This window comes from Salvelinus namaycush, chromosome 20 (assembly GCF_016432855.1).
Source record: "Salvelinus namaycush isolate Seneca chromosome 20, SaNama_1.0, whole genome shotgun sequence".
Classification (NCBI taxonomy): domain Eukaryota; kingdom Metazoa; phylum Chordata; class Actinopteri; order Salmoniformes; family Salmonidae; genus Salvelinus; species Salvelinus namaycush.
The window spans coordinates 35,421,185-35,448,903 of NC_052326.1; the positions used below are offsets into that span (position 1 = coordinate 35,421,185).

At 44.5% G+C, this 27,719-nt stretch overlaps 1 pseudogene; it reads right to left on the minus strand.

Moving 5' to 3' along the window:
• LOC120064788 overlaps positions 1-26,331 on the minus strand; it is a 63,782-nt pseudogene extending 37,451 nt beyond the window's left edge.
• Between the last annotated feature and the right edge of the window lie 1,388 nt (positions 26,332-27,719).

Below are 27,719 nucleotides of genomic sequence, written 5' to 3' on the forward strand. Positions count from 1 at the left end.
CACCGGTCATCCCGGCTGCTCCCTTGGTCGTTGTGCCATCCCAGCAGCTGTCTCCGGCGGCGACGGCCTTCACTCCCCATCATGGTGCAAGCACAGGCAGCCCAGTAGCCCAAAACACACTGGCTCCTTCACCCCATCAGCCCGACGGGGGGAAGGAGGAAGTTATCGACGCCGTCGAGGCTGTGTGGCTGAAGAACAGTCAGGGTCTGGATGAGAGACAACAGAGACAGTTAAAGCAGCTGCTGTTGGACTTTAAAGATAGCTTCGCTTGGGGGGAAGATGAGGTAGGACAAACGCACCTAGTTCAGCACGAAATAGACACTGGGGACGCCCGACCCATTAAAATTCGGCCCCGTCGTATTCCCCTTGCCAGGAGGGAAGCAGCAGACACAGCTATTGTTGACATGTTGCGGGCTGATTTCATTGAGCCATCAGATAGCCCATGGTCCGCGCCGGTCGTCATGGTGCCTAAGAAAGGGGGTAAACTTAGGTTTTGTGTTGACTACAGGGGCCTAAATTCTGTCACCACTAAAGACTCTTATCCCCTACCGAGGATTGATGAGTCGCTGGACCACGTGAGAGGGTCCTCGTGGTTCTCCTCCCTTGATCTGCGCAGTGGCTACTGGCAGGTGCCCCTCTCGCCAGGGGCACGTGAAAAAACGGCCTTCTCCACAGATAGGGGCCATTGGCAGTTCAAGGTGCTGTGCTTCGGGCTCTGTAATGCTCCTGCCACCTTTGAGAGGCTCATGGACAGAGTGCTGGCGGGGGTTCCGAGAGACGAGTGTGTTGTGTACCTAGACGACATATTGGTGCACGGCACATCGTTTGAGGGGGCACTGGGGGCAATTAGGCGAGTGTTGGAGAGGATCTCGGGGGCGGGGCTAAAATTACATCCGGGGAAGTGCCATTTCATGCAAAGGGAGGTGGCGTTCCTGGGGCATCAGCTGGGTGGTGAGGGCATCAGCACGATGCCAGACAACGTAGAGGCTGTGAGGGGGTGGCCAGTTCCAGGGGGGAAAAAAGAGGTTAAGAGCTTCCTGGGGCTGGCATCCTACTATCGTAGGTTTGTGAAGGGGTTTGCGGGGGTAGCGGCTCCTTTGAACCACCTTCTCAAGGAGGACACTGTTTTTCAGTGGACCGAAGAGCACCAGCGGGCGTTTGAGGCCCTCAAACGTGCCCTGATGGAGGCCCCTGTCCTGGCCTCACCAGACCCGAACCGTCCGTTCATCCTGGACACCGACGCAAGCAATGAGGGTTTGGGGGCTGTGCTGGCTCAGCGTGGTCCTGATGGGGAACACGTAGTAGCTTATTACAGCAGAACTTTTGATAAGGCTGAAAAACGCTACTGCGTGACAAGGAGAGAGCTTTTGGCTGTCGTGGCAGCAGTACGCCATTTCAAGTACTACCTGGGGGGCCTGCCGTTTGTGGTCCGGACGGATCACTCCGCCCTGCAGTGGCTTCTCTCCTTCAAGGAGCCAGAGGGTCAGATTGCCCGCTGGCTGGAGGAGCTGCAACCCTACGACTTCCAGGTGGAGCACAGAGCCGGCCTTCGCCACAGCAATGCAGACGCCTTGTCCCGCCGCCCGTGTGCTGAGGATGGCTGTGGGTACTGCGCCAAACGGGTGGAGCGAGAGAGAGAACTGTGCAGGGAGGAGGGAGTCACCGCCACGGTGAGTCAGCTGAGTGTGACAGAGTGCCGGGAGCTTGAGGCTGTGGACGTTGGGGAGTGGAGGCGTCGCCAGGAGGAGGACGCAGAGCTGCGTCCTGTGCTGCGGTGGGTGGAAGAGAGAAGACGACCGCCGTGGGGGGACGTAGCCCCTCTATCACCAGTCACCAAAGGACTGTGGGCTAAATTCACAGTCCTTAGAGTGGCTGAGGGAGTGCTCCAGAGGGGGTGGAAAAAGCCAGCGACTGGAGAAATTACGTGGCAGGTAGTGGTGCCCAAAAGGCTGCAGGGGAGCGTGTTACAGCAGCTTCATGGGGGAGTAGGCGCAGGGCATTTTGGGGTCTCCAAAACGTTAAAGCGCATGCGTAAAGGCTTCTATTGGGCCAGGCACAGGAGGGATGTTGAGGACTTTTGTAGGCAGTGCGACGAGTGTGCTGCTAAAAAAGGACCTCCAGGTCAGTCACACGCCCTCCTACAACAATTCCCAGTAGGGGAGCCCATGGAGAGACTGGGGGTAGACATAGTAGGGCCGTTTCCAACCACAGACAGCGGTAACAGGTGGATTCTAACCGCTATGGACTACTTCACCAAGTGGCCGGAGGCTTACGCTCTCCCAGACCAGGAGGCAGAGACAGTAGCTGATGCGTTGGTGGGGGGAATAATCAGTCGGTTTGGGGTGCCACAGTCTATTCACAGCGACCAGGGGAGAAACTTCGAGTCAAGGGTGTTCTCAGAGTTGTGTAGACGGTTAGGCGCGGAGAAGACGCGCACTACTCCGCTTCACCCCCAGAGTGATGGGCTGGTGGAAAGATTTAACAGAACATTAGCACAGCAGCTGGCCATCGTTACCTCAAAACACCAGAGAGATTGGGACACCCACTTACCGTTTATTCTTATGGCGTGTAGGTCGGCTGTTCAAGAATCGACTGCGTGCTCCCCAGCACTACTAATGTTAGGTTGTGAGTTGCGCACCCCAGCCGAACTGACGTCTGGCCACCCTCCTGATAATGACGACGGGGTTTTGCCTGGCCCGAACTATGTGCGTCGTCTGCAGAACCGGTTAGAAGCGGCTCACACCTTCGCAAGAGAGCAACTCGAGAACGCAGGGGTGCGCCAAAAGCGCCACTACGACTCGCGCGCTAGGGGGAGGCACTTTGGAGCGGGAGAATGTGTGTGGCTTCACAACCCCACGCGCAAGAAGGGGCGGTGCCCAAAGCTGGACAGTGCATGGGTGGGGCCGTGTCTGGTGATAGAGAGAGTGGGGGAGGTGACGTACCGGGTGGAGGTCCCCCACGGAGCAGGAAGGTGGTGGTCCACCGGGATCGATTGGCACCCTACAGAGGGAGGAAAACGGTAGGGAATGGGAGTGAGGTCTCTGATGTGAGCCCACGGGAACAGTCTAACGAGGAGACTCTAGCGCAACCTGAGCCTGGGGAGGGGGCTGCTTCTTCGGAGGGCGCTGGAAATGACATTGGGGCAGAGGAGTGTTCTGGGGGTTCACCGGTGAGAGGCACGGGGAGGCCCAAGAGACTGATGCGACCTCCGGGTCGTTTTAAGGATTTTGTTGTGTAACCCTAGGGGCTAGGGTTTAGAAAGGGGGGGGCTATGTAACGACCCGGTATTGTGTTCTGTGTTTGTGGGTGTGTTATGGTTCTCATGGCTACTAGCAGGGGTTAAATATGTCAGGACAGATGGAAAGGTTGGGGGGGTATGATGGGTAATCCCGCGGGGTTTGGAAATGCATAAATAGGGGTTACTGTGTCATCTCTCTCTCTTCTGTTCGGGACCTTGATCTGTTCCTATGAGAGTGACCCTTAACTCGACATGGTATAAATGTGTACGTTCGGTATTTAGCGGCGTGGGCTGTGGCCTGAACAATAGCCCAGTTTAGGAATAAACCTGTGTTCTGACCTGCACACCTAGAGTCCGTCTCTTTTCCTTTTATGACCCAGCCGGGTCATTACAATATAATTATAATAAACATTATATTTCCATGATTCCAAAAGTTCACCCAAGTGTTTTGATCTAAATCGCAATTGCGACATATGGTTAAAAATAAGGCCTAGTATTTTTGCCCATATCGTGGCAGTGTGGAAATGATCTCAAATGAGTCCAGGAAATGTGGAAATTGATGGAAATGCAGGAAATTATTTTAGGTTGAAGTTGAATTGAACAGTATAAAACAATCAGAATGGAGAAAGACCCATTGAAATCACTTAGAATATATGTGTTGCCACCCTAGGGTCACGCACTACTCATAAAGCAAATTTAGAACTTTTATTAATCTAAAACACAAAATACTGTAAAAAATTTATAAAATACCATATGATATGATATTTTGGCCATATCTCCCAGCCCCAGGTCCAGCTGTTCTTCAGTCATTGAACGTAGTATCACAAACATTCAACAAACATTCAGGAAGTTAGAGAGAACAAATGATGAGCAAATGTCTGTCACCTGTTTCTGGTTGTTGAGGTGCATCTCTCGGTCGGCCACCTCGCGGCGGAGGCGGTCCACGTCCTGCCCCAGCTGCAGGCGGTCGTCCGTCTCATCCGTGGCCTCATCCAGCTGCTTGGATAGGTAAAAGTTCTGTCGGTTCAGCTCGGCGTTCTCCTGGCTCAGCTGGGTCAGCTGCTCCTCTAGGTCTGTTATCACCTGATGGGGGGAAACACACACAACCAAACATAATTCAATAAGTAGGTGTTTCATTGCTTTGCTTGAACGCACAAAAAAGTCAACATGCTATACTACCATTTCCTGCGTTTAGAATTTGTTGGAATTCCACTTACTGAGCAACTGTCTCTCAGGGCGTCAAACTTGCGTTGGATTTCATCTCTGTGAGCCTGAAGAAACAAAAAGGATTATGGGTTCGATTCCTGGGGCCACCCGCAACTGAAATGTACTCACACATGACTAAGTCGCTTTGGATAAAAGCATCTGCTAAATGGCATATATTATTATGTATTATTATTCTTGACCTCTGGTGTGATTTACATGAGGCAGGTTGGTTGTGTATGTGCGTGTATGGCTGTGCAGGTTGACTTGTCTGGTTGTCCTGCCAACGTCCTCTCATATCCTCTCCTACCCTGAGGGCGGTGATCTCCTCCTCGGCCTCGGCGGTGGTGTCCTCCAGCTCTGTCTTGGCCTGCTGCAGCTGGCTCTCCAGGGCATGGCGTGCTGCCTGCAGCCCACTGATCTGGGACTCCCTCTCCTGCAACGACAATGTCAGCTCCGTCACCTGACGCTTGATCTCCAGCTTCTGCTCATCATGCTCCAGGCCCATCTAGAATACCAAAGGTTAAAGGGTCAGAGGTTAAAGGGTCATCGCTTTGCTTTGGATTTTATAATACATGGGTGTGGGTCTAATCAGGCATTAATTGTTTCTTTGGAACAGTAAAGTTGCTTGAGGTGATGTATCACTTGAAACTGCAACTGAAGTTGCATGCAAGTAGCTTTGTGTAAATGTCAGCCAAAGTCAACACTTTTAGGGCTGGTTTCCCAGACACTGATTAAGCCTGGTCCTGGCCTAGAAATTACTTTCAATGGAGATGTGCATGGTTTTTAGTCCAGGTCTAAGCTTAATCAGTGTCTAGGAAACCAGCCAATAAAGTCTTATTGTTGCGCCATACAAGTGGCCCCTTCTCCTTTCCTCTGGATCCTCTCCCATTTGTCAAAATTCCCCTCTGGGGATCAATAATGTTAATTCAATTCACTTCAACTCTGACCTCTCTGAGCCTGGTCTCCATCTCCAGCAGACGGCTCCTCTTGCTCTGCTCCTGCTGGTTCATCTTCTCAAGGTGCTCCTCCAGCTTGGCGTTCTGGGCCTCCAGCTTCCCCGCCTGGGACTCCAGGTAGAACTTCTGCTGCCTCAGCTCCGAGATCATCTCCTCCTGGGCTTTCCTGCCACAACCACAACCACAGACAGAGAGACCGAGAGAGAGAATACCATTGAGGTTTCAACCCAAATGCATTGTTTGGGGGATAATAGTAAACTTATTTGGTATTGTATGCAACTTTGGTTCTATAAAGGGATGGCATGAGGGTTTAGTTGGGTGTGGAGTCCCAGTTGAAGGCCACCACACTCACATGTTTTTTATGGATATAGATGCTACTGTTAGGACTCACAAGTTTTTCTGGGTGTAGATGCTACTGTTAGCGGCTAGCTTGTTGGCCTCGGAGAGCTCGGCGATCCGTTGTTCCAGATTCTTCATCTTGGAGTCCATAGCGTTGATAGTCTGGAAAAAAAGGAAGTGCATCACACTTTGATGTAAATATTTGAAATAATATGTGAAATAAAAAACTAATTTAATGCATTTCTACCTTTCAATTTAAGGGAACATAAATTGAAACCTGTGCCAGGGCGGGTGTGAAAAATGTCACAAGGCAGCACTGTATCACAATAATTGAGACGTGGATGCAAAGTGATCCTATCTATTTATGAAGCAAAATGCTTTCATCACACACAAAAATATCTGTTCATTGTTCATCACTTCCATCAAAACACAGACATTTGAAACTGTTTAAGAAATGGTAGAAGATTGTAGCCAGACCCATATATTCAGACTGGGACTAAATATAAAAGCCATATAAATGAAACATATGGCTCTGATTGTAGCTACTGTATTGAAACGCTAAAAGAATAGAATACATAGGCTAAAGCTACATTTAGGTGCAGGCCAGAATCTCTTTCTGTCAATGTCAAATGTCGTCTGGCTTTGGTCCAAAAGCCTATTAGCGGGAGCTAACTCAAGTCTATCACATTAACCAGATTACAGACTTAATCCAGGACTTTGCAGAGTGACCCGGTGTAACAGAATACTCTGAATTATCCCAGCCTTTAACCTCCACAAGATTCCCGTTGACAAATTGAGCGTAGCGCCAAAGAAAACAAACAGAACTTAGCCCATAACCATGTCAGAGAATCTGTCCTCAAACAATCACAAACTGTAGCAGAGATCTCTGAGGCTCCTGCATACACTGCCCCTTTTATTCAGCTTGCTCGCTTAAATTGGCTTGCTTCTGGTCAATAACATGCAGCTTATGATGCGTTTCATTCAATGTTCTCATCTCCACTTTTATCTACAGTCTCGCGACTGACCGACTTACATACAAGCGATTGAATTCACATTAATGTTCACTTTGCACAGAATTTTCCTCTCCAAAATGAAAGCACTGTTGCACTACACAGTCCTGCACCTACTGTATGGACAATCAACACAGCTTTGTGCAGAACTATTTTAAATAACTAGATTCAAAGTGCAGTCAGGTAAAAAGTGCAGAGTACGCTAGTTAAAACTTTTTTGGCAGTTCCTTGTTTCATGTTGGTTTCTTAGCACTGTTTGATCACTGAATTGAACAGGAGAAATAAGGCTGGAGCAGAATTGATGAGATTGTGTTCTACTTCTTTCTCTGACATTGTATTATTTATATACATCTCTGTGAAAATGGTCCTTACTGCTTTCTGTTCACTTTGGAGCTTGCACTTCTCCCGGGCCTCTTCCTGGTGGTGGGCCCGTTTGAACTCCAAGCTCTCCTTGTCTGCCAGGTCCACCTTCATCTGGGCCTCAAGGACCTGGATAGTGTTCAGCAGGGAGAAAAACTGAAACAGTGAAATGCAGACGTACTACCGGACCATGTCCAATAAGAACACAGATTTCTGTTTTTCAGTTGCAAACATTGTTTTGCCACGGTCTACCGTATTGAACATGACCCCTGGTTGAAGGGGATCAACAAAGCCAGGTGACCAGGTAGCTGACTTGTCCACACTTTTCAATATAGAAAGACAGCATGCTCATCATGCAGGTTGCAAGGATGACTGAAAGTCCACTCTACCTTAATTTTGTCCTCGTAGAGCTTCTCCTTCTGCACCAGGTGAGCCTCCATCCGCTGGGCTGTGGACTGGGTCTCCCTCAGGTTCTCCTCCAGCTCCTGTACCAGCCAAAACACACACAGCCATGAATATCCACAATGTACACAAAGTAACAAGAAGAAACTACAAAATGAACATAAAAGGAAACACAGTATGGATGATGAAAGCACTATCCACACTGTCACTAAGTCCATGACAGAGAAACTCGCTTGGAAGAGCTGTTTGTCCATGACACAGTGGTAGTGGTGGCCTTTCATGTTGGAGTGCAGCACAGCCAGCGGAATGTGTAAGGAAAGACGTCCCCTGTGTGAGCGGCGGATCTGTTGTGGCTCGTGACAGCAGGCGGGACATCCCAAGAGAAAGAAATGTGTGTGTGTGTGCATGCCATGGGGCAGCAAGCAGGGTATTCCCTGTGTGTGCGTGTGTGTGTGTGCATCCGACTGTGCATATGTATACGACTGTGTGTGTGTATGTGCCCACTCTACCCTGTGTTCTGGGATAAGGGGGTAAGGAAGAGAGGGATAGAGGAGTGGAGGGGAGTCAGCGTTTTAAGAGGAACCTTATCCCTCATCTCTCACCAGGATCTTATCAGCCATCTGCTGGATCTGCTGGGATTTGGTCTGGATATCGTCCTTCAGCTTGATCTCCCTCCGCTCCACCATCTCCAGACGCTTCACCTGATTCTCCAGGGTCTTCTTACCCTCCTGCAGGACACACAACGTTCAAGTTCATAATAATACCCACAGGACAGTCAACAACACTGAAATACATGGATATTACAATGCAAACAATAAAACAAACAATCACAAATATGACTGTCTAGTCTGTACCTCGGTCTCTCTGAGACGTCGTCGGAGGGTGTCGCTGGGGTCGGCCTTGCTTCGCAGGCGCTCCAGCTCCCGCTCCAGACGTTCTTTAGCCTGCCGGATGTTCTGCAACAGCTCTGTGGCTTCTGTGCTGGCTTTCACAGCCTTGGGGTCAAGGGTCAAACGAAACAGCGTGTGGAGACAACAAAGCCCCTTAGGCTTCATTACTTTTTAATGCCAAGTTTTCCAACACAGAGGGAGCAAAGGGCATGACACAATGCAAATAAATTGCTTTTTATTTTTGGGTTTAATCTTTATTTAACTAGGCAAGTCAGTTAAGAACAAACTCTTATTTTACAATGACGGCCTACCCCGGCCAAACCCTCCCCTAACCCGGACGACGCTGGGCCAAATGTGCGGGTGTCCTATGGGACACCCGATCACGGCCGGTTGTGATACAGCCCGGGATCGAACCAGGGTCTGTAGTGACGCCTCTAGCACTGAGATGCAGTGCCACTCGAGAGCATTTAGCCAAGAATAGTTTTTTATCACAACTTGTGTCAATTGTGAATGTCAATGACTCATTACATCAAAACTATTCAGCGCTTTGTACCTATTGGACCACAGTGATGACAGCTGATGACTAACTATTAATTTGGGTCCATTAAAGGGATAGGTCAACCTTTTTTGGCAAATATCTAACAACATTTCTAATTATCAGTTCAAGCAATTCCCATAGTGTCTCGTCAGAAGAAAACAATAGAAAATGTACCTTGGAAAGTTTGTCTTGGAGTTCCTGGATTTTCACTTGCTGTTCAGCATTGGTCTGAAAAACAGTGTGAAAGATTAGCTGACTGTAATGTCAATGTGTGAAATTGATCTATTAATAATGGGATCCAATCTCTGCATGCTGAAGAAGGCGGAGGCCAAAACGCATCAGTGCAAGGCAATACATACATTTTTGATATTATCCATTTCATTCCCTATGGACTTTACAAAACGAGGATTCAGAACCCAACCATTTTGAAGAGTATGAGTGAGCACATTGTCTATTATCTCCTCAGCAGTACAGTTCATCCATGGACAGGACATTAGGACATACCTTCTCCAGTTTGCAAAGAAGCTCCTCTACCTCGGCTTTCCCTTGCTCCTTCGCCTTGAGGAGACATGCATACATGTTAGCATTCACAGTTCACAACAACTGTAGATTACTTTCAGTGGCAACACAGGAAAAACCTCCTCTCCTGGCCTACTCAGTTTCACAAACACACACACACACACAAACAAACAAACAAACACACACACACCTTCTGGATTCTCTGCTGGTAGTCCACAGCCTTCCTCTTGAGTTCCTCGCTAGTGTTCCGGGAGTCTCGAAGCTCTGACTCGTACAGGTCACTACGGCGCCGGGCGGCCGACAGGTCCTCTTCCAGCTGTCTGATAGTGACCTGCATTTCCTCCAGCTGGGCATGGTACTCCTGGAGCAGAAGGCAAAGGAAGAGACATAATATACAGTGTTGTGTTCGAGACCACCTAAAGCGAGACCTATTCAAGACCGGAGAGAATCGAGTCAAGACCAAGACCGGAGAGGGGGGTGAGACCGAGTCAAGACCGAGACCGGGAGGGAGACGAGCGGTCCGAGACCAGAAAATGTTGGGTCCAATTCAAGACCATGACTGTAATTTTGTCAAATCGTCACCACAATAAGAGTTCAAAATGTGCAGTATTTCTGTGTTCATATTTCAGAAAAAACATATGGATCTTTTAGACATTCAGAATGGTGAAAAGAAATGCATGCTGAGGGCAAATAGAGCCACTCACCAAAGTTTACTAACCCAAACACAGTGGGGAACAATAAGAGCCTTCTACGCTTTCATAGAAATTCTAAGGATTAATAATATAATTATGTTCTGATTTAATCTGTTCAGTTTTTGTTAGAAAGGTTAACACTGAAGAGAAAAAAAGATCCAATCAGGATTTTTCATTTGTGGTCTCTGGGGAGATATATTTAGCTAGCTAAGTCAGCCATTGCCTAGCAGGCCATCAGAAGCTTGATAGAATGCATCTACTAATCAAATGTATTAGGGCAACATTTTGGAGTGACAGAAGAATCAACCAATCACATTGACTTGTAATGGTGGGACTGTTTTTACAAAAATGAATGGAAACTTCTGCCTTCTTAAAGGCCAACCGGTCACTGTCTGATAGTGAGCAGTAGTTTTCCCAAGTTCTAGCTAGCTTTTGTTGTAGGTTAGTTTGCAGCGGCTGCAGCAGGTGTTATCGAAGAGGATGTTGTTGCTAGTTTGTTAGCTTCTCCCTTTTCAAGAATAACTTTCAACAAGAAGTAAAGTTGCAAATGATCATCATCTGGTGAGTGGAACTGTGTTTTTTTTATTGCAGCACGCTTGCTGTTGTTAGCCATCTCTTTGAAAATAACCTGTGTGAAACATTGTTGCATTTAAACCTTAGATCAGTGGTTACTTTGTGTGTTAAATGGGAAATGTTTTTTGCAATGCGTTGTAGTAGTGGTACATTTCGATTGGGAAATGCTTTGCCTAATGGTTGTTTTTGTATTCTTATGATTGGGACCTACTGACTTATTATGTCGGAGTGAATGGACTGCTGTCTTTCAAATCGGCCCTATGCAGTGGTGTAGTGGGTCCTGTGTGAAAAATTCTATATTTTCCTATTGATTTTTCAGATCTTCACACTGATGTCCACAACAATACTTAAACCAACCACATCAAGAGACCATTTTTGAGGTCTGGGAAAAATCGAAAACATATTTTTGGAAAGTGTAGTTGCCTTTTAATTCAATTGAGCAAAACAAATGCCCTCCCCATTGATAAGTCAGCATTATATCATTCTGTCAGCCTTTAGAAATGTTCATGCAAACAGTCAGGATGACTCGCAAATAGCCTACTAACCTACTAGACTAAGGACCAAACTTGTTCAATCCCTGGTTTGCATACCCATTGTTGCCTTAGTTAGCATTTACTGGTAGATACACTATATTATACAAAAGTATGTGGACACCCCTTCAAATTAGTGGATTCTGCTATTTCAGTCACACCTGTTGCTGACAGGTGTATAAAATTGAGCACACAGCCATGCAATCGCCATAGACAAACATTGGCAGTAGAATGGCCTTACTGAAGTGCTCAGTGACTTTCAATGTGGCACCATCATAGGATGCCACCTTTCCAACAAGTCAGTTAGTCAAATTGCTACCCTGCTACAGCTGCCCAGGTCAACTGTAGGTGCTGTTATTGTGAAGTGGAAACGTCTAGGAGCAGCAACGGCTCAGCTGCGAAGTGGTAGGGCACACAAACTCACAGAACGGGACCGCCGAGTGCTGAAGCACGTAAAAATAATCTGTCCTCGGTTGCAACACTCACTACCGAGTTTCAAACTGCCTCTGGATGCAACGTCAGCACAATAACCGTTCGTCGGAAGCTTTATGAAATGGGTTTCCATGGCTGAGCAGCCGCACACAAGCCTAAGTTCACCATTCGCAATGCCAAGCATCGCCTGGAGTGGTGTAAAGCTCACCGGCATTGGACTCTGGAGCAGTGGAAATGCATTCTCTGGAGTGATGAATCACGCTTCAAAATCTGGCGGGCCGACGTCAAATCTGAGTTTGGCGGATGCCAGAAGAATGCTACCTGCCCAAATGCGTAGTGCCAGCTGTAAAGTTTGGTGGGGGAGGAATAATTGTATGGGGCTGTTTCTCATGGTTTTGGCTAGACCCCTTAGTTCCAGTGAAGGGAAATCTTAACGCTGCAGCATACAATGACATTCTGTGCTTCTAACTTTGTGGCAACAGTTTGGGTAAGGCCCTTTCCTCTTTCAGCATGACAATGCCCCCGTGCACAAAGCGAGGTCCATACAGAAATGGTTTGTCGAGATCGGTGTGGAAGAACTTGACTGGCCTGCACAGAGCCCTGACCTCAACCCCATGGGATGAATTGGAACGCCGACTGCGATCCAGGCCTAATCGCCCAACATCAGTGCACGACCTCACTAATGCTCTTGTAGCTGAATGGAAGCAGGTCCCCACAACAATGTTCCAACATCTCGTGGAAAACCTTCCCAGAAGAGTGGAAGCTGTTATAGCAGCAAAGAGGGGACAAACTCCATATTAATGCCCGTGATTTTGGAATGAGATGTTTGTCGAGCAGGTGTCCACATACTTTTGATCGTGTAGTGTATCATAAGTTGAAATACCTACCGGCTACCGATGTCATTCTTCTGTGAGCTGCTCCATGTGACAACCAGTTGAGAGCTACACGCTCTTGCTGCCTGCAGATAATATAATGCTGAAACTAGGCTGTGCGCATGTGAATATATTTTACGTGCTTTGCGAATGTGTAGGCTACTTTGTGCATGATTTCGCTATTGTACTACATTATTAATATGTCTATACCTCCACTACACTACTTTGATACACAACAGGAGGGATTAAGAAGTGAGTGTACGCAATGCCCACTGAAAAACAATTGGGTATCGGGCGTATACCTACCTGTGTATAGCCTCCACTACACCACTAGCCCTTTTGTGTTTTACAAAAAGTGCACTCCTACATGATTGCTGGAATTACGGTTGCTGTCCTTTTATCATCAAGAGCCGGTCACACACTGAAGGCCTATGTCCAATAGGTTCGCCAACATGTCTATAATAGATCTAAAGACTTTTGTAACAATTTCCCCGTCTCCCCTTACTAATAGTGAGCACACAACTTTCCAACAATTTCCTCCACTATTCCCTATCAGCAAGTTGAGGATATTTTTCAATGAAAGTAAAGGACAGTAATGTTACCACTAAAGTATGAATCCCAGGTTTCAATAGGTGAAAAGATATACATTTTTCAAGAAAGGAGTGTATATATTTGGCCTTTATGGTAGAGTGGAAGCCACTCCTCAGTAAAAGGCACATGACAGCCCGCTTGGAGTTTGCCAAAAGGCACCTAAAGACTCTGACCATGAGAAAACAGATTCTCTGGTCTGATGAAACCAAGATTGAACTCTTTGGCCTGAATGGCAAGTGTCACATCTGGAGGAAACCTGGCACCATCCCTACTGTGAAGCATGGTGGTTGCAGCATCATGCTGTGGGGATGTTTTTCAGTGGCAGGGACTGGGAGACTAGTCAGGATCGAGGGAAAGATGAACATGATTCACAAACCCATTTCTAATTGATAATATCCGACCAGCGCTGGTTTGTTGTACTAACAGCCGTAGAATGAGCCTCTCATTGAGACGGTGGGTTTAAACGGCTTGTTGTACTAACAGCTGTAGAATGAGCTTCTCATTGAGACGGTGGGTTTAAACGGCTTGTTGTACTAACAGCCGTAGAATGAGCCTCTCATTGAGACGGTGGGTTTAAACGGCTTGTTGTACTAACAGCTGTAGAATGAGCTTCTCATTGAGACGGTGGGTTTAAACGGCTTGTTGTACTAACAGCTGTAGAATGAGCTTCTCATTGAGACGGTGGGGTTAAACGGCTTGTTGTACTAACAGCTGTAGAATGAGCTTCTCATTGAGACGGTGGGTTTAAACGGCTTGTTGTACTAACAGCCGTAGAATGAGCCTCTCATTGAGACGGTGGGTTTAAACGGCTTGTTGTACTAACAGCTGTAGAATGAGCTTCTCATTGAGACGGTGGGGTTAAACGGCTTGTTGTACTAACAGCTGTAGAATGAGCTTCTCATTGAGACGGTGGGTTTAAACGGCTTGTTGTACTAACAGCTGTAGAATGAGCTTCTCATTGAGACGGTGGGGTTAAACGGCTTGTTGTACTAACAGCTGTAGAATGAGCTTCTCATTGAGACGGTGGGGTTAAACGGCTTGTTGTACTAACAGCTGTAGAATGAGCTTCTCATTGAGACGGTGGGTTTAAACGGCTTGTTGTACTAACAGCTGTAGAATGAGCTTCTCATTGAGACGGTGGGTTTAAACGGCTTGTTGTACTAACAGCTGTAGAATGAGCTTCTCATTGAGACGGTGGGTATAAACGGCTTGTTGTACTAACAGCCGTAGAATGAGCCTTTCTGCTGCTGGACAGTATATGATGATGAATCACAGACTAAGAGAGGCTTGCTAAGCCTGATCCCTATGGTGGGTGTGGAACTCTCCCTTTCTCATACTGCTGCCTGCCACAGAGGGCATCATCCACTGGCTCCTAGATGTCCTACCACAGACATTCACCCAGAGATTCACAGCAGACCAGAGAGTTAGACTGCAGAGCTACGCCAGGCTAGTTTCTACAAAGGATAGTGTGTGTGTCCTTGTGTCTATGTTTGAAGGGTCACACAATTGAGTTACAATAAAGATAAATACTATAGTGAGAGGAATTGGTAATGAGTGCAATATACTGAATTAAAGTGTATATGCATTGCAAATGTGAAAGCGTTTCCTGTATGATGGATGTTCCAATGATGACCGTATAATGCATAATGAGTCAGAGATGGAAGAGCAGAACAGTAACACTGGACTGGCTAGGACTAGGCTACACAATGAACTAAAATGGTTCTCATCAACCATTCAGTGATTTCAGGAGTCCTGATCATAGATATACATCATTGGTTCTTACTAGAGTGCATTTTATTTGTTCTAGATTTTGGGAAAGTCTACAAAATTGTGTTTCCTTTAGAAGAACATCTAACAAGGGGAGATGTCTTGAGTTTTGGACACAGCCTTAGTTTGTGTTACAACTCAAAGGCAGAGGGTTAGTTAGTAGGTTTGGTGCCGTATGTATCAAGTGTCTCAGAGTAGGTGCTGATTTAGGATCCGTTTAGCCTTTTACGTCATACGGATAGGCTAAGCTGGATGGACAGGGGGGTCTGATCCTAGATCAGAACCCATACTCTGAGATGCTTGATGCATACGACCCTTGGTGTGAGTTTAGTAAGCATGATGTTCACCGTAAGGGAGTATAATTCTACCTGTTCCTTGATCTCCTGCATCTTGTTGCTCTGCTCTCGGATGTCATGCAGCAGCTGCAGAGCCTTGTCATCCTCCTGAGACACCTCCACACGTGCTGCCTCCAGGCTGCGCTTTAAGCTCTGTTGAAACGCATATATCACACACACATACATGCATGCACAAAAAAACACACAAAACACATGCACACGTGTTACTTTGTAATTGAATCCCAATGCACTAAAATATGTCACCTCAACATGTATTTTACTGCAACATGGATGTAACAGTGTACACGCTATAAGGTAGTCGCACTGAACTGAACTCTGATGTAGTTACTGTACGTATAGATGTAGATAAGAAACCAACACACTGACATATTTTGAGATCATGCACTATAATAAGGTACTCACGCTGCACTCTGTGATGTAGGTGGCCAGGTCCTGCTCCAGGATGGTCCTCTGGGTCTCAGAGGCCTTAAGCTCCACATCCTTTTGGTGCAGAACTGACTCCAGGTCAGTCATCTTGCGCTGAAACCTAGAGATCTCCTGCTCCATCTAGGGCGTAAGCCACAAGAGACACCGACACGTAATATTGTACTGTCACTCCAAAGGTTTCTCAGAGTTGTATACAATTTTATCAAAGGAGAAGGGATATTGTCACTCAAAAGGTGCTTATATTTAAAGTTTGCTCTATATCACTGTAAATGTCACAAGATAGGGCAGGCGATATCTGGTAATCAATACATAATTAATTAACTGTTATTGATTGGTTTAAAAGCTGATTCTAGATAAGACTCTTGGTTATAGTTGCACTGAAATCAATACCCAGCTAGAGAGTCTGTCATGTATGCTATGCTGCGCATCATCCACATTCTAACTCCACTACAATCTCCTAATTTCTCCGTGATTTTCAATTAGTTATTAAAATAAAGATAAAATGCTCATTAACATGTGGCCCATTTCCAGGGGGAAAAGCGAAAAAAAACAAAAGCTGCACATTACCTTGTGACATTTGCAATGAGTTTCAACTAGATCTTTGCTTTGTAATATGAAGCTTTTTCTCCATGGAGTTGGTTTTGGCAGGAGAGTTGAGGCCTGACGCCACTGGCCTAGGAAAAGACATAGGGGAGAACAAATTTAATACACCATTCTTTGACAAAAATAAATACATTTTGAATTGAACGCAAAGGCATATGCTCCTTGAGTTTGACAAATATGTGTAATTTTTATTGGCACTCAATAGCTTATTTCATGACTGCCATACAAGCTAAAAAAGAATGCATTTATAATACCATTTCATTTAGCTTTGCTTCAAAGCAACTAGGCCTATTTCTCCTCTCAATATAATTTGGTACAGCGTCCATCTATTCTAGACTATGTTGAGTCAATCTGAAAAGTCAAAACAGAGTCGGCAGACATTGAATTTGAAGTCAATCCTCTCATGCTTAGAAGGTTAATGTGTGGTATTTAGATGACTAATTGAGAGGATTAAGATATTAAAGGGAAGGTACAATAAATCGACCGCTTGATGTTGGAGGACGGAACTATCGACTTAAAATAAGAGACTTTCTTCACTTGTTTTTTTATCACAGGCTTATGTTTTTGTTGTCATAGGAGTAAACAAATGATGTCTAGACCTAATTCTTAAAAAATGAAGACTTCTCTTGCTGTCATTCCTTCACCACTACAGATCACAGTATATCATAGAAATGAAGTGCTTAAATCTCACAGGGATCCATTTAGTTTTCTGGCTCTGGAAAACATGTTTTTATAGATTCAATCAAAAAGGATTATGTTTGAACCATTTTGTATTTTCCCTGACTACTATAAAAAGATGTGAATGACATTAATGAATATTTGCATATGAAAACAATATAGATTCCACTTTCACCAATATCTATCATAGAGAATCTTGTTTACATAACGACAAATGGTCCGTCACATTATGAACATACAAACCATGAGAAAATAGTCAAATGCCAAACTAGAAATCTGCTGTGTAAACACAATAGCACATTTCCTAGAGCGATCAGGACCACCAACACATTAATACAGATTGAAACTGACTGATACATTGAAATGACAGAAATGGGTACATGCATCCAACAAAATCAGCACCAGTTTTCCTTGAGGGCGTACTGAGCGAGATATATCCCTCATCTCAATGCCCCTGGGAGAGACGGAGGCTGGTCAACAGCGAACACACGATGGGTATTGCTGCCGGCATCACACTGTGCAGAGGTAATAGATGGATGGTCAGTGCTGGCTACATTGTCTAAGATAGCCAGAACTGATGGCTGGGCAGGTTCTGTGTGGTTACATGTTTGCACAGGTCAGCTACAGGAGATCCCATCTGCTCCTAGTCTGCTAAACAGATGTCGATTTGCATTTTGCCTGGATTGATCTGCATTTTCCCATCATTGGGCATAATGAGCATTTTAATAAAATCTGCATAGGTAACACAAACTTCTGTCTTGATTGAGCTGCTTGTTTGTTGTCATTAAAAGAAGAGCAAAAAAGAAAACCAAAAACAGATCACTGTTTGTTAGAGCTCTACAGCACCGTGGTAGAGAAGAAAAAGATGTGAATGTAAAAACCGGGAAGAGAGCGGGGGAGAGAGAAAGAAAGGGAGAACAATGGGGGTGGAGACAAAAAACATCCTGGTTTCCATAAAAATACATTATCTTCACCAATCTGCATCCCTCCTTTCTCTGACTAGCCCAATCTTGCTTTTTGTTTAGTATTTTTTTGTCTTTTTGTCCTCCTGCTCCTCTGTATCTAGCAGCTTCTGCAATTAACCTGCCGCAGGGAACAGTCAGTGCTAGAAATGCAGCTGGGGCATTATTAGGGAATTAGCATTTAGCAAACCCCTAACTAGTTGAGTCAATTATCAAACAAACCACCCCGCTGTTAAACTGGCAAAGCCGTTATACACCAAGGGGCAATAACAAAGACAGAGCCCCTTAACATGCACACAACTGGGGAGAAGAGGGAGAGTCTTCCTCTACCTCACAGCAGTGCACGACATCGACACTCACCGGAATACCAACCAGCTCTGTGAAGGTTCAATAATAGAAGCAAGCTACATTCTCCTACCACACTGCTCTGATCGGTCTGATCTCCACAGCAGTCGAAGAGGTAGACAGATGCCAACAAACCACTGGCACTCCTCTTATTCTCAATCCCAACATTCATTTCTCAAACAGACAGCTGTGTTTCAATGGTAAAAACAGTCAGTTAGAATGCATGAAATAGGGGCTTGTCTCCAAGGAGACAGGAGAGAGGGGGGGAATCCCCTCATTCTGTCTGACAGCACATTGCCACCAAGCCATTATAAAGCCACCAGCCAAGCACTGCCACTGCAGATGAGAAAAAAACAGCCAATAGACCCAGGCAGCATATAGAAAGACATGGTTGGAGGATACCTGGAGAGTGTTGCTGTGGCAATGCTCAATTTCAACCCACAAGGCAAACCAGCCACCACCTGTGACTGACACTTATCAAGGGGAGAGGAGAGGGGTTCGACTGACTGACGCAGCTCAAGGTACAGTACTTACTCAGACTTGGCCAGTGCTGTCAACGCCCTGTTGAAGAACCAGCCTAGAAAGGGCAGGTCCTGGCCCTGGAAGCTCGGCCGCACAGGGTCTCGCTAGCCATCCGCCTGCCAGGGCCGATGCTTCTCCGGAGGCTCCTCAAAATTGGAGGTATCATCTTCGGCGCGGAGCGTCGGAACGAAGGGAGCGAGGGCTGCGGGAGGAGGGAAGGGAGAAAAGAACGAATGAGGAAGAGAGGGGGAGAGTGTGAGAGAGGTAAGCCGTGAAAGAGGCAACAGATTTTTTTTAAATGGGGGAAGTGATAGAAGAGTGAGGCAGGAGAGGGGATGTAGCGCCGCAACTGGCATACACACACACACACACACAATCTCCTCTGTCTCCTTCCCTCTCTCCCACTAATACATACACTGTAGTGTCTCCCTCTCTCTCTTTCACTGCAGCAGCTCCGGCTAATCAGCTGGAGCCCTATAGCGTGCTAGGCTATCTGCTCTGCTCTGCACTCACTCAATTGTCAACAAACACAGCCCCACAACACACAAACCAATCACACAAACCCACACACAATTCTGCATTTCAGACACACAGCAATCACACCATCTAATGATAATCTTTAACAGCATTTTATCCCCATGAAGTATTTAGATTCACTAACGTTCCTTTGATTATAGCATATTTGACAAATAGCCCATTTAATCTGGCTACCCAGGCTACATCTGATATGATAGACAATTAACAGAACATGTCAATTAAACAAAGGATCCTAATACAGTAGCTCTATGATCAAGTGCCTGGACAAGCGACACAACTGAATTTCGCTACAATTTTATTTCCACTGGGGTCAACACATCAGTTATTTCATGGAAGGAAAGACATTCCAGTAGATCCTCTTATAAAAATAGAATTACTCACAATAATTCTAATTTCACAGGTTTGACTATTTACGCTGACAACAATTGTAAATAGTGACCATCAATGAGGAAATTTGCCATATCTGGTCAATTAAAGGCTCTTGCCATCTTCTAATCACATCTCAGTGCTATTCAGTGATTCTGAACTCTAACACACAAGCTTTTCTCTCATGAATATGTTACCTCATCCTAGTGTAATGAATAGGCTATACATAGTGTGTGTGTGTGTGTATATATATACACAGCCTTTACCCAGCACACACCTGAGGATCCCACACACAGTGATCTGTCATCAACACCCTCCTCTGGAGAGAGCTGGCCTCCTGCCAGACTGTAGTGAATCCTACTACTGCTACTACTACTGTGCGTGTGTGTGTGGATTACGCTGTGTACAATATGTTTTCTTTATTCGGAAGCACATTGAGTGGTGGGTCTGTCTCGTCAAAACACATTTTCTCATGCTCTCTGCAGCAGACATGGTGAGTAATATGTTTGGAAAATCAAATCACAACAAAATCGCAGTATCGAATCATATAGAATTGTGAGAATCCATATTGTATTGGCACCTAAGTATTGTGATAATATCGTATTGTGAAGTCCCTGGCAATTCAAGCCCTTGTGTATATTGGAAAAGGGTCTACCTGGAAGTTCATGATATTGTGGGAGGTCTTGGTGGCGGTGCCATCAGTGAAGGGAGACTTGATGTAGATGATCTCGTAGGCAATAGCCCCAGTCACACTCCAGGCCGTAGCTACACTGGGACACCCCCTTTCATAGCTCTCAACACCTCAGAGGACAGGTAGTACTGCGCCCCAACAGGTACCCTGGGGGTTACCACCTGCAAAATGGACATCCGAGTTACTGTCACCTTAGTCATCATCTCCACATTAATCAACGTTATTATATGAAAGTTATAACTGCTATTATATTTAAGCAATACGGACCGAGGAGGTGTGGTATATTGGCCAATATACCACGCCTAAGGGCTGTTCTTATGCACGATGCAAAGTGGAGTACCTGGATACAGCCCTTAGCAGTGGTAATTTGGTCATATATCACAAACCCCAGGAGGTGCCTTATTGCTATTACAGTATAAACCAGATACCAACATAAATATAACAGTAAACATGTAGTTTTAATGTCACGTGCACAAGTACAGTGAAAGGCCTTTCTTTTAAGCTCCAAACCCAACAATGCAGTAATCAATATCAATGTAGCACTACAAATAACATAAGGTAGAACAAAAACACTCCAGAAATAAGAACATGAGAAAGTAAGAAGACATATACAGGGTCAGTTCCAATTAGGGCTGTGGTGTTCACAAAATTTCATCAGCTGGTAATTGTCAAGCAAATAACTGCTGGACTCATGGTAATGGACCATTTTTACTTAAACACATTTAGCATCTCCTGGCTTCCACTGGTGCAAACCTTTTGGAACATCTACATTTTAAAAAGTCTAATAAATCCATGTAATATAGCTTACACCTTCCCTATAAATCCATTATTTATTTTAGACAGACTACATTTTCTTCATATCATGTTTCTTTAGACCTATTTCAGAAGAACAGAAACGCATACTCCGTTTGGTCCTGATCTGGCTATGCCATATGGCTGTGGTCTGCACTAGTTAATTTAGCAGACAAGATTTGCTTAGAATTCCGTGGCATTATTTTATAGTATGAAGAATACAATTGAACAAAGCTGAATAAAAGCAGTTAACAAAGAAACAGGTACTCCTATATGCTTCACTTAGTTATTTATGTAACTTTAGTTGTGATACAAACGTTGGGCTATATGTTTAGATTTGTATTACATTCTAAGGTTGCATTGTCACACCCTAATCTGTTTCACCTGTCTTTGTGTTTGTCTCCACCCCCTTCCAGGTGTCACCCATCTGCCCCATTATCCCCTATGTATTTATACCTGTGTTCTCTGTTTGTCTGTTGCCAGTTCGTCTTGTTCAGCCTACCAGCGGTTTTGCCATACTCCTGTTTTCTCTCTAGTTCCTGTTTTCCAGGTTTTGACGATTCTACCTGCCCTTACCCTGCCGTTCTGTACCCTGTGACAGTGCCCTGGATAACTGACCTCTGCCTGCTGTTCTGTACCTTTGGGACTCTGCTCTGGATTACTGACCTCTGCCTGCCCTTGACTTGTCGTTTCCCTGCCCCCTGTTTTTGTAATAAACTTTTGTTACTTCGACCTGTCTGCATCCTGGACTTATCCTGAGGTCTGATAGCATGATGCAACTCTAATGATGATTTTGAAAAAAGTCGCAAGAAAGGCATGAGATATGCTTTGTTTTTTTTGCGCTGGCTGTACACACTTCATCAATCTCTCACTCACAATTTGACAAGGACTTGATAATGCCTCGAATTTCCCAGCAGCATCCCCTTTGTGTGGCCGTAATGCCCCCTAAAAAATCCATGCCTTTTGGGGCCAGAGGCCATTGTGCCCTTGGGCAGAGTATAATAATTATAATTCCCTTCTCCCTGCATGCTGTGTGCTCTGAAACACCTCTCACTCACATGGCTCTCCGTCACGTGATTGGGTCTTTCTCACAGGCTACAAGTGAAGACAGACACATCGGGAACACAACTGCGTGCATCCTTATCCAATTCTGAGGCGCATATTGGAAGAACTGTCCACATTTACTTTTTGTCAGCCAACAAGATGAGTAGGCCTAACAAACAGCAAAAGCACTAGCCAATGTCAATCTACTATCCCCATAGTACAAAAGTTGATGTATTCTATTGTGCGAGAAATAAATATACAACATAGTCTGGGACAGTTGTGGGATGTGATAGATCCCAAATTAATAGAACCACTAGATCCCCAAAATCTTTTTTTATGCAATAAGGCTAACGCAACAGATCAGAACATTTAGCTTAAAATGTTGATAAACTATTAGGCTATTTCTTCACATTAAAAATGCAGCAATGCACACAGATTAGTAGGCTATAAGCTAAATGTTCCATTTAGCAGGAAAACACCATCAAAAGTGACTGCAAATGTGATTATGCATGTAATGCTTTTATTATCAAAGGTGCATTTTTATGGTGAAAATTATCATCCCCAAACCTGAAACTCATGTACTGCATACAGTTGAAGTCGGAAGTTTACATACACCTTAGCCAAATACATTTAAACTCAGTTTTTCACAATTCCTGACATTTAATCCTAGTAAAAACGCCCTGTTTTAGGTCAGTTAGGATCACCACTTTATTTTAATAATGTGAAATGTCAGAATAATAGTAGAGGAAATTATTTATTTCAGCTTTTATTTCTTTCATCACATTCCCAGTGGGTCAGAAGTTTACATACACTCAATTAGTATTTGCTAGCATTGCCTTTATATTGTTTAACTTGGGTCAAACGGTTTGAGTAGCCTTCCACAAGCTTCCCCACAATAAGCATTTTGTGAATTTTGGCCCATTCCTCCTGACAGAGCTAGTGTAACTGAGTCAGGTTTGTAGGCATTCTTGCTCGCACACGCTTTTTCAGTTCTGCCCACATATTTTCTATGGGATTGAGGTCGGGGCTTTGTGATACTCCAATACCTTGACTTTGTTGTCCTTAAGCCATTTTGCCACAACTTTGGAAGTATGCTTGGGGTCATTGTCCATTTGAAACACCCATTTGCGACCAAGCTTTAACTTCCTGACTGATATCTTGAGATGTTGCTTCAATATATCCACATAATTTTCCTTCCTCATGACACCATCTATTTTGTGAAGTGCACCAGTCCCTCCTGCAGCAAAGCACCCGCACAACATGATGCTGCCACCCTCGTGCTTCATGGTTGGGATGGTGTTCTTCGGCTTGCAAGCATCCCCCTTTTTCCTCCAAACATAATGATGGTCATTATGGCCAAACAGTTCTATTTTTGTTTCATCAGACCAGAGGACATTTCTCCAAAAAGTATGATCTTTGTCCCCATGTGCAGTTGCACATGCAGTTGCAAACCGTAGTCTGGCTTTTGTACCTGTTTCCTCCAGCATCTTCACAAGGTCCTTTGCTGTTGTTCTAGGATTGATTTGAACTTTTCGCACCCAAGTACCTTCATCTCTAGGAGACAGAACGTGTCTCCTTCCTGAGTGGTATGATGGCTGCGTGGTCCCATGGTGTTTATACTTGCGTACTATTGTTTGTACAGATGAACGTGACACCTTCAGACATTTTGGAAACTGCTCCCAAGGATTAGCCAGACTGTGGAGGTCTACAATTTTTTTTTCTGAGGTCTTGTCTGATTTTTTTTAATTTTCCCATGATGTCAAGCAAAGAGGCACTGAGTTTGAAGGTAGGCCTTGAAATACATCCACAGGTACACCTCCAATTGACTCGAATTGTGTTAATTAGCCTTTCAGAAGCTTCTAAAGCCATGACATTCTGACATTTTCCAAGCTGTTGAAAGGCACAGTCAACTTAGTGTATGAAAACTTCTGACCCACTGGAATTGTGATACAGTGAAATAGTCTGTCTATATACAAGTGTTGGAAAAATGACTTGTCATGCACAAAGTAGATGTCCTAACCGACTTGCCAAAACTATAGTTTGTTGACAAGAAATTGGTGGAGTGGTTGAAAAACGAGTTTTAATGACTCCAACCTAGGTGTATGTAAACTTCCGACTTCAACTGTATGTATGCCAGTTAGGCTCTACACCCATTGTTAAGCGGATTAATGTGCTCAATTTAAAAAAGTTATTTGGCCACTTTAGTTGTGATACAAACCTTATCAAAACATATAGGCCTATGGGCTAGGCTACATGAGGTGTGCGACTATGATTGATTTAAAAAAAGTTGCAAAAAAAAGTAATGCATTGTTTCTTGCCTTATGCTGGGCATCAGTGATAATATATAGTTCAAGTGATAATATTAGCCTATCACCCATCAGACTTTTCTTGATTTAATCTTGTCTTCACATATACTAAATATTATATGTGTGAAATTTGTTTTGATTTAGACTGGACCATTATCATGCACCTGTCTCAACTGGGGCAGGGGAAGAAAATAGTTGTTATCTATGCACTTAAATAGCGATTGGAGGATTATTTTCCTGTGGTTAATTTTCATGCCAGCCAGGTAGGTTATACTCCTGTTGTAAAGAGAAGCAATGCGCTTAATATTAGCAAAGTTGAGAAATAAATATTGTAGGCCTAGCCTATAGAAAGTTGATGGGATCCTCTATTTAAGAGGCCATCACTGTTTTCTCACGCAATTGCATAGCCTATAGAAATGATATGCAACATGAGCTCATGGGCTCTCATGAAGTGTTTGATTAGATTTTCGATTACATTTGCATTGATATCAGAGTGATTAGAGGGACAATGGAGTGCTGAGTACCAGGCAGTTAGCAAGTTTGGTAGGCTTCAATGACCATCAGCAGCATCAGAGGTTATAGAAGCCTTACTACCATGACTAAACAGTCACGTGGAATTTGACTGCCTTCATGACCGCCAGTGTGGCGGTAATACGGTCACCACAACAGCCCTAGTTCCAATACCATATTTACAATGTGCAGGGATACTATGTATAGAGGTAGATATGTATAGGGGTAAGGTGACTAGGCATCAGGATATATGATAAACAGAGTAGCAGCAGTATAAATGATGATTGTATTTGAGTGTGTGTGGAGTCAGTATAAATGTGTGTGCATGTTATGTGCATGTTGGAGTGTGCAGTGAGTGTGTAGAGTCCTGTGAGTGGGCATAGAGATGGTACAAAAAGCAGTACAAGGTCAACTCAGATAGTCCCTGTAGCCATTATGTTAGCTATTTAGCAGTCTTATGGCTTGGGGATAGAAGCTGATCAGGAGCCTGTTGATGTCAGTACTGCTTGCCATGTGGAAGCAGAGAGAACAGTCTATGGCTTGGGTGGCTGGAGTCGTTAACGATTTTCCATTGCATTCCATTTGTGTTAAAAAAAATTTGCGGAACCTTCTCCACACATTCAAAATGAAAAATAAGGAATCATCTTTAGTATATTCATTACCTTTGGTATTTACAATTGTGTCACTGTCTGATGTGTGATCATTCAAAGTAAAGCTTTTAACTTTTTATTAGCAGTGAGCTTGGCAGCTGAACCAAAGTCTGCTAGCTTGTTGTATCCCATGCGATCAATGAGAACATTCTCTGGTTTGACATCTCTGCAACAGGAAAGAAGTGAGGATGTGAGAGAATGCAGGAGAAAGCAAATGGGAATGGAAGGACAGGGAGGAGCCGAGACCAGAACAAACAATTTGACAACCCAGGTGAGAGATCTAACAAAGAGTGACTATTATTTGGCTCTTATCCTTGTAGTAACCTTATTTGAACCTTGACTCTACCAGTCACAATGCTATTCTGGGATTCACATAAGCAGTACACAGGTGTGCAGCACATTTGAGCGTATTAAAAAGCCCATCTGATACACAGAGTGGAATGGCGGCCCACTCATTTGATCAGGTAAAACTGGGCCATGGCCTCATCAAACTGCTCTTCATATCTGTTCATCAGAGCCATCAGGTCTCTACCCGAAGGTACTCAATCGCCTATCAACACATACACGGAAATTAAACACAAACACGCATAGTACCGTGACAATCATATCTCGGGGCGGCAGGTAGCATAGTGGTAGAGTGTTGGGCCAGTAACCGAAAGGTTGCTGAATCGAATCCCCGAGCTGACAAGGTAAAAATATGTTCTTCTGCCCCTGTACAAGGCAGTTAACCCACTGTTCCCCTGGTAGGTCGTCATTTTAAATAAGAATTTGTTCTTAACTGACTTGCCTAGTTAAATAAAGGTAAAAAATGTCATATGTTATCAGACCGACTGGAGCCTTGTGTGACCAAATGGCTAGGTGTATTTTGTTTTCGTTTCAAACCAAGCAAAAAGACAAGCATTACCACCCCACCACACCCAGCACATACAGTTTCTATGGTCATTGGTCATACATTTTGGAGCTCTTGGTGGTTTAATATATCTATAATGCAACAATGTCTCTTGTATTCCAGCAGTGCTGCTGTTGGTCCATGCATTCTAAATATAAACAGGAAGCAATGAAGGCAGCAGCTACTAGTCGGGATGTTAATAAAAGTTCTGCGACGAGAGGCATACAGCAACACATGAATGGTTGGGAAGTCTGAATGAACAGCAGCATTCTAAAGACGTTACCTAGCAACAGGGTACTGAGAGACACTTTGGAGCAGTCTGACACTTGGATAGAGATGGATTCTTTGTATTTTCACTGGGCTCAGTATGGAAGTGTGGGCAGAGCAGAGCTGGCTGATTGAGCTGAAGGAGACATGGAAAATCATTTATTTCTAATTTGAACCGCTCAGCTCCCTGATAATATCTATTAGGCTGTAGTTCCGAGCAGCAATGCATTGCTCATTTGGCATTTGTATTGGATATTTTACTCCCACTAAATTCCCAGGAACAATCGGATAGAGCGATCCAGCCACAGACGGAGTACAGAGTGGAAAACACACAATAGTAGTTGTCTTGTTTTGCACACTTTGTACAAAATAATAAAATGCAGTACTACAGGATATTTCTTAACGTAGCTCTTTATTAGCTAGCTATAACTGGCATGTTCACGTATCGCCAACCAGGATCAAACTGCCCATCACCTAACCATTTGGGTGGTCTTAACCAATCATAGCACAGTATGATATGGCGGTAAAATGCATCCAATTATAATTCAGTATGTTTACACATATGAATATTACAGTAGTGATGTGGTCAAGTGGGAAAAAACATGTAAACTGCCAATTTCAAGGGCCACATTTGGGCTTTAGAAATTGAATGACAGTCCATAACCTTTTAAGAGCAGGCCTGATGCGGAAGGTTTTTGTATTTATGTTGATACACATGGAAATCTACATGTGACTGCAATGCTTTATTGATTTCTATTACTGTGCAAAAAGGGAGAATTGCCCCGATTTTTAAAGATAGATTTTTCACAATGTTCAGCCCTGTGGCACAAAAAAGGCTGTGTAGGAACGAAAATGAAACC